The sequence below is a fragment of the Numida meleagris genome, chromosome 7, assembly GCF_002078875.1.
Source record: "Numida meleagris isolate 19003 breed g44 Domestic line chromosome 7, NumMel1.0, whole genome shotgun sequence".
In the NCBI taxonomy this organism is placed as follows: domain Eukaryota; kingdom Metazoa; phylum Chordata; class Aves; order Galliformes; family Numididae; genus Numida; species Numida meleagris.
Window position 1 is genome coordinate 17,230,114 of NC_034415.1, and position 8,614 is coordinate 17,238,727.

General features: G+C 38.1%; 1 long non-coding RNA gene across 1 annotated transcript; it reads right to left on the reverse strand.

The window, feature by feature from the left end:
* Window positions 1,548-2,946, reverse strand: LOC110402912. The gene is made up of 3 exons (XR_002441395.1): window positions 2,735-2,946; window positions 2,307-2,372; window positions 1,548-1,678 (listed from the first exon to the last, which is right to left on the reverse strand). It is a non-coding gene; the product is annotated as an uncharacterized LOC110402912 (long non-coding RNA).

Below are 8,614 nucleotides of genomic sequence, written 5' to 3' on the forward strand. Positions count from 1 at the left end.
TAAAAATGTGTCATATCTTCTTTAGTGATATGACTTTGTTTCTTGCACTCAATAAAGCTTTTCTTCCTACATTTCTTTTCAAGTGCACACTTTCCCATAATTCATCCTAAAACAAAGTGTTTCTCTTTCTGCTTGTACACTGATTTCAGCAAGGGGATCTAATGCAGATCTTGTATATTGGTTTGTCTGGGAATATATCATAATAGAATTTGGGAAATATAAACATTTTTCTGAAGATATGATAGGATGGATCACAGTCATGCTCTTCATCTCAGCTCTTCCTTCTACAGAAGACTGAAGATCATGATTTCAAGTAATTTATTCAGATAGCTGTATATCTCAATTATATGTGTGTTAAATCAGGTGTTCGTCCATGCCAATGGATAAATAACTGATAGGGAGGAAGATGGATGCCACTTAAAAAATGGGACACAAATTTTCTTTTCAGTGCTGAAAAGCCTGGTGTAACCCAGGCTATTTACCCGTCAGACTCAGAAATCTTCATTCTGCTCATTGAGTAAAAGTCAACTCTTGTTAGCCTCACACTCAGCATGTGACTTGCGTATCCAAGTCTAGCATGTACACCAGAGTCCTTGAATTCACTGATCCTTGTCTGTAAAAAACAGCACTCAATGTGTATTTGAGATACAGCGTAGCCCTGACTCTGAACAGTATCTGTAATTAAAAATATAATTTGTACCTCTTCTCTTAATGTTTTGATGGCCTTGGGCAATAATTACAAATGTAATTAATTAAACAAAACCCCAAATACCATTACATGTTATCCTAAAATATAAGAAAGTAAAGACAATATAACCCTTCGCTTGTATTTTCTGGTACTTGATTCGTACATTGAAGAGTAATTGCCATGACATTTAAAATGCACCAATAAAAACCATGTGGTAGTTCCACATTTAACAAGAATGTTGCCTGAGAGTCCCTCAGAACTGAGCATTGATCCTTGAATATGGTACTTAGGTATGACTATGGTATAAATAAATGATAATAGAAAGAATCTTGCCACTGCTGACTGCAGTAATTCTGTCTTTTTCAGCTCTCCTGGTATCCCTTCTCCCCTCCCCCCTCGCTCACCACTTCCCTGGAGCTTCTCTCTTCCCTCAGTCAATACCAGTGGTTGAAGCGACAAATAAAATTTCTGTCTCTCAGTATTTTTCTAGGCTACAGGTTTGAACAAGTGAACCATTAGTCACTTCATGAAATCCTCCTTTGTGTGACCAGGCTGAGAGCAGTCGCACCTTTATGCATATTTTATGCACAGTTATGAGCTGCATTTCACAGTGCTGTATTTAGTTCCATTACAGTTTTCCATCATATTGCTCTTTTATTATGACATTAATTATGTATTGTTTTTACTTTATCTTACAGTATTTTTTAACCTCATTTTCTTAGTTGTGTTTTATGATGTTTATAAAGTTAATTTGTAACTATGAGGCTAAAGTTATCCTGGCACTTTGCATTAGCCAAGTTGTTATTTTCTGAACGCTTTTTGTTTGGGTACCTCTTAAACTCCCTTAAAAAAAGAAAAGTCTGACACTAAATAATTCATAAGCAAAGGGAATTTTTATAAAAGTACAAAGGCTTTTTTAGGAGGCCGCATTTCCACTGTTACATTCCAGGTCATATGAAACAGCCATGTTTAAAGTGGGCCATGATCAGCCTGAAAGATGTGATGAAACAGTAGCTGATGAAAGTGTTTTGAAGAAAATGGCATAAACACTTACAAAGATATAGATGCATTTTGGAAAACGCTATTACCCTATGTTTACCAGTATTTTCCCACATGTGGATTTTTACTGTTGTGTTGTTTACTACAGAAATGTTTTTTTGATCTGTCTCCTGAGTAGTTTGGGTGGCTGTAGGAGTGCCAGTGCAAAGGCCTCTGAATCCTTGGCAGTGACTGTCCAAATACTTTGCCTCTGATGCTACAGCCCTGTGGTTTCTACAGCCACCATAGCCTGAAGGCTTTTCTCTTTACAGATAGTCTGGGTTCCCCACTCATGTGGTGATGTGCAGTGAGCCTCTGACTTGACAAGAATTATCATGCAGAGAATAAGTCTGTTATCATGTGTGGGGTTTGTTTTGGAGGTTATTCAGGCTACTGAGAGGAGAATCCTATTGGATATGGGTCTATGACAATGAATATGTCATTTTAACAAAAGTGCTAATGGAAAGGTTAACCATAGCACATAATACTAATACAAATAAAAGTGGAACAAAGTGATCATGAGATAGTGGAGTTCAGGATCTTGTGTGGAAGAAGCAAAGCAATAAGTAGAATTGCAAACCTGGATTTCAGGAGAGCCGTCTTCTACCTCTTCAAGGACCTTGTAGGTATCTCATGGGCTAGAGTGCTGGAAGGAGGGGGAGCCCATGAGAGTTGGTCAACACTCAAACACCACTTTTTCCAAGCTCAATATTGGTTCATGCCTAAGAGTAAGAAATAAGGGACGGGTGGCAGGAGACTTGCGTGGACGAGCAAGGAGCTCAAGGAGCTCAGGTGGTTCACAAGCTGTGAAAAACAGGCCTCCCATTTGGGAAGAATATAGGAATGTTGACAGGGCCTGTAGGGGTGCAACAAGGAAGGCTAAGGCCTGCTTGGAATTTAATCTGGCAAAAGAGGTAAAGGATAGCAGGAAAGGGTTTTTTTTAAGTACGTCAAGAGTAAAAGGAAAACTAAGGAAAATGGGGGTCTGCTACTAAATGAGGTCAGTACCCTGGTAACAGGAGACGCTGAGTAAGTGGAGATGCTGAACTCCTTCTTCTGTCTTTACTACCAAGACTGACCCTTTGGAATCCCGGACCCTGGAGGTAGGAGAGAGAGTCTGGGGAATAGAAGACTTCTCTTGGGTAGAGCAGGATATTTTCAGAGACAATCTAGCCAAAATTAATGCACAGAAATCCTTGGGCCCTGATGGGATGCACCCATGTGTTCTGAGGGAGCTGGCAGAGGTGACTGTTCTCTATCATCTTTGAAAGGTCTTGGAGAACAGGAGAGGCACCTGAAGACTGGAGGATAGCCAGTGTCACTCCATTCTTCAAAAAGGGCAAGGATGATTCAGGAAACTACAGGCCTGTCAGCCTTATCTCTGTCAACATGGATTCACCAAGGGAATTCATGCTTGATGAACCTGAACCTGGTAGCCTTCTATGATGTCATCTCTGATTGGGTAGACTGAAGGAGAGCAGTGGATGTGTGCCTTGACTTCAGCAAGGCATTTGACACTGTCTCCCACAGCATCTTTGTAATGAAGCTTAGAAAGTGTGAGATAGGTGAGTGGATGGTGAGGTGGGTTGAGAAGTGACTGATTGGCAGAGCTCAGAGTTATAATCAGTGGCATAGAGTCTAGCTGGAGGCCTGTAACTAGGGATGTTACCCAGGGGTTGATGCTGGGTCTGGTCTTGTTCAACTTATTCATAAATAACCTGGATGAAGTGATAGAGTCCACCCTCAGCAAGTTTGCTGATGATATGAATCTGGGAGGAGTGGCTGACACAGCAGAAAGCTGTGCTGGCATTCAACAAGTCCTCGACAAGCTCAAGTGTTGAGCAGAGAGGAACATGTTAAGGTTCAACAAAAGCAAGTGTAGAGTCCTGCACCTGGGGAGGTATGCATCAGTACAGGTTTAGGGGATGACCTGCTGGAGAGGAGCTCTGTGAAGAAGGACCTGGGTGTCATGGTGGATAGCAGGTTGGCTGTGAGCCAGCAGTGTGTCCTTGTGGCCAAGATGGCCAATAGTATCCTGAAGCGGATTAAAAATAGTATGGCCAACAGGTCTGGGGAGATGATCCTCCCCTTCTACTCTGCCCTGGTGAGGCCACATCTGGAATACTGTGTTCAGTTCTGGGCTCCCCTACTCAGTCAGAATTCTCCCAGAAAAAGTCCAGCGGATGGCAACAAAGATTATAAAGTGCCTGGATCACCTCCTTTAAAAGGAAAGGCTGAGTAACCTGGGTCTGTTCAGCCTAGAGGAGAGAGGACTGCCAGGGAAATCTGATCAATGTTTATAAATATCTCAAGTGCAGGAGGCATGGATGAGACCAGACTCCTTTCAGAGTTGTGTAGTGATATAACAAGAAGCGGTGGCCAAATATGGAAACAGGAAGTTCCACACAAATGTGCAGATCTTCTTTACAGTGAGGGTGATAGAGCACTGGAGCAGGCTGCCCAGAGAGGCTGTGGAGTCTCTTTCTTTGGAAGTATTTATGGTCAGTCTGGACTCCTACCTGTGCAACCTGCTGTAGGGAACCTGCTTTAGATTCAGTGATCTTTAGATGTCCCTTCCAACAGCTGCAATTCTTTGATTCTGTGGTATCATCATGAACTGCTGGGATACTCTTTGACATACAAAAGTAATAAAATTGTTGAAGAGATAAAAATAAACAATATTTTCATGAAACTATCCTAAGAAAATAAGGAAACCAAAGTCTGTCTTGGTGTCTAGGGGATCTGATCAGGTTTCTTTGAGGAAATTCACTCTAGATTTTGGAATTTTAATTGTAAGTGTCAGTCAGGAGGTATCACCAAATAATGACGTTGTTGTCAGAAAGGTGATTTCAGGGCTGCTATCTATGTTCTATTTAAGATAGCAAGTCCCACCATAAATCAGAAGACTGGAAACTTGTACTTATCCCTGTACTTATGTTTCAGTCAAATAACATTATAAACTCCTGTCTTCTCTTTCACATGATTCATTGTTCTTTAATTTCCTATGCTGTCATGTACTAGTTGTTCTTATAATTTTATGGGAAGATTTATTCAAATCAGTCCTGATTTATAAGATACTCAAATATTGCCAATTCTATATTAAAAGTAAGAAATTGATAGGAACAGAAGGAAAATTGTTTAAGTGATTGACAAAAGTTTTGATTATGTCTTTCCATCTTTCTTCCGTAAATTCCAGTTGGGTTTTTTAATTTATAGATTCTTTTATAAAATATAAGTAGTTTAACAAAACTGAGTGAGGATTTATACTTGTTTGCTAAATACCTACGGATCTCAGAAACTGTGGCTGCTGACAGCTTTTGAAAATCAGACCATGTTACACTTCATATTAAACATTTTCACATATTTTCTTCTGTTTTCAGAGGACAATAAATCTTGTGAGTCTGGTGATTGTTTGAGAACAGTCATTTTGAAGTGATTTGCCCATTTGAAACAAAGATTGAAAAAGGAAGGCAAAGGAAAAAGGTTATTTTGTCCTTTGTTACTGTTTTTCTGTTTTTAAGAGCGCAAGAATTCTTTTGCCTCTTTCATACTGCTTTTCTAGCTGCAGGCACAGCTGGAGTTCCAGCTTCTTCTCCTATCTGAACATGGGATCCTATTTCCAATCTAATTTTTGAGGGAGAGGTAAAAAATATCTAAATGTAAACAGACAAACAAATATTTAAAGATAGCGTGTAAAGTGATCATGGATGTACTTTCTCCCTCATTAGATTTGCCATTTGCATCCCTTACTTAATTATAATGGTCATGTTGCACATGTATTCTGTTGTTTGTGCTTCAGCACTATTACTCATTCCTGGCATTTCTGTGGAGAAAAAAAGTCATAAATCTTTCTGACAGAAAAAATTCTGGTAATTTGTTTTCAGTTACACTTCCTACTCTGATGTATAGGTGCCTGAACTACTTAAACCCAAACTGTGGCCCTTGCAGAGGCTCCATGAATTTTCTCCTCGCATGTTCTCTTGATTGTATTTTCTCATTTGGGGCTGTAATGTGGGTATAGGTTTGAGTCACGGCCCACGTGATCACTGTCACAGTGTGTTGGTGTGATCTTGGGCCTCTACCCCAAGAAGAAGGCAGCTGAGACAAGGGATTGAAGCCAATTAACCCAAATATGGGTCTCAGCTGGCTTAAAGAAAGCCTTGGAGGAAAGCCAGGGGCAGCAAGGTCCAGAGCATGCAAGTATGGCAGGAAAGTGGGAGTGCTCTTGCTAGCTGCCTTGTCAGGGTGGCTTAGTGACATGCTGTCGGTGAAAGACTGAGGCTTCTTTCTCTCTACGTCCTGCTTTTTTCTTTGATTTGTACTTGAGTGTGCAGCACTTGACAGCTCTGGTATAGAAATCAGGAGCATTAGCAGCTTTCAGTGAAGGGCACAACAGGTATGAGCTGAGTACAAGTGACACCCTGCATGCCTGCACAGAGCCCCAGCACTGTACAGTGACAACAGCTCCCATCAGCACTCATATCCACACTACAGGCAGCACAGAAATTATGGGTTGTTCCAGGAATTCACTAAAAGTAATGAAAATTTGAATTGTAACAATGACAGATGAAGTTAAAAGCAGCACATTAGGCAGAAATTACTCTTTAAGGAAGGATCATATAAAACAACATTAAGCTCACTCATAATTAGGCAATTATTTAGAATTCTTATACCTTTTAGGATAATTAATTATATTCAAAATAGTAGCTTATAATGCATCAATTTAAGTTACAGTTATGAATTTATATGTACCATAGGAATGAAAATAAATATCAGAATGATAATTTAATAGTTGTAAAATAAACTTAAATTATATATTTGTGCCTTGTGAATATAATAGAAAACAGGGGTAAATTAGTATTAAAATTCAGGTAACTGTAGGGCATTTGCTAAAACTAACAATAATATTATTTTAGTTAATTCTGACATAAAAATAACAACGGGGTAAATAACTGTATGAAATCTGTAGTATAATTTGTAATGAATTTGTACTAATGTTATCTAATATGCCTAGTTCAAATGAAAGCTTTATTGAGAATAAACGTTACTCATTTACTTCAAAAGGAGTTACTAGACACATTAAATTTGGCAGTAATTTAAAAAATAGAACAATATTGGCTAGTAAATGCATGATTTACAAATTTCCCTTATGAAAATGAGATTCACAGAGTATAACATTTTATTTAATTGTTTAATCTTAAAAAAATATATTCCTCTTGCGAATATTTTAGCTACAAAATATCTAAAAACAAGTTCCTGAAAAAAGCCTCCTTACAATGAATCTTTAAATAATAAAAACTATTACTTAATCAACAGATGAATAATACTTTAATGAAATGTTATCTATTATGCTGTAACCATGAGATATAGCTTTCTGAAAAAAATTAGTTAATTTGTGTGATTGAAACATACATGGGTCCTAATTCTATAGTCCTTGGTAAATAGTTAAAGGAAAAGCAGGCTTGTGACCATATATATTTTATTCCTAAATCTTACATATAAGCTATTAAGATTAGATCTGTTTGGGTTCATTCAGAGCAATATGCAACAGAAGGAATCATGTTTTATAGAACTGTCATTATTTTAGTGAACATGTAATTGGTTCTAGTGTAATAAAGTGAAAATCTATCCTGCAGATAGATTTTCCTCAGATTTTCTTCGTAGGCATGAAAATCCTCACTTAGAATGACATCTGAAATATTTTCCCCCTGTATGTCTTTTCAAATTTTACAGAGGAGCCATTCAGTCATCCTTATGGTTTGCAATGTAAGGATTTGTTCCATAACATGTGGACTTGTGGAGGCCTTCGTTCATATTACTTGTTCCATGGGGAAGTTTACTTTTTTGTTTCATTTAAAGTGCAGTTTAAAGCCTCATTCCTGCTTAGAATTCACAAAATGGGAAGGCTTCCATTCTCATTTGGCCATGCTTACTGTGTCTTCCTTCATTTATGTTAAGGAATTATTAGCTAAAATAAAATTATTATTTCATACTTATTTAAAACAGTTTACTTTATGTGCTTAACAACAAATCATCCAATGTATTTACTTTTAAATGTAGATGTGAGTATTATAGCCTAGCTTTCTTGGACACCCAAGGAATTGAAGAGCCAAGTCTATAAACCATACCAATGTTTTCAGTGTTGGCAAATTGTAAAAGGACATTATGGTGTTTGTCTGACTGTGGAATTTTTTGTAGCAAGTTGTCAGTATTGGCAGGAAATACATCAACCGTCTTCTGCAGGGGAACTGCTTACAAAAACTTCGTCGAGTCTAAAATTATTATTATTTTTTTTTATAATCTCTTCTGTACCTGATCCTGCATCCTGGTGCAGCATGTTGACTTGATTTGATTTTGTATCATTCAAAACTGATTTCAGCAGTTTGGAAACTTTCTGTAGTGAACTGAATCCATTTGTCATGCACAAAGAATGAGAAGGAGCCCTTCTGAGGTTAGAACTTTGCTGCTATAAGGACAGTTACATTGTTATAAAGGCTAGCAAAGACAAGGCAGCTCTATTATCTCATCCAGTTCACTAATACATACTAGGTATAACATTATTAAAATTCTTTTACAAGAAAGTCTTTTTATTTATTAAATATACAGACTTCCAAAAACAAGAGAGTTCAGGAAGTAGCTGGCCTAGATCCTGCCAGGAGAGGAATAATGTGTCCTATTTGCCTGACTGCCATTTATCTGCCTACCTTTACGTACTGTTGTACATTGACATGTGGACCTTCGAGCCACTTTGTCCTGGTACAGTAGAGGTTCTTACCCTCTGTAAAAGTTTTAGCAAAGGTTGAGTAAAGTTATTACTGGGGCAGTGTTGCTGTTTCAAAGTCTGATTAATAAAAGTAGACTTTGGATCCTATAGAGAAACTTCACTGG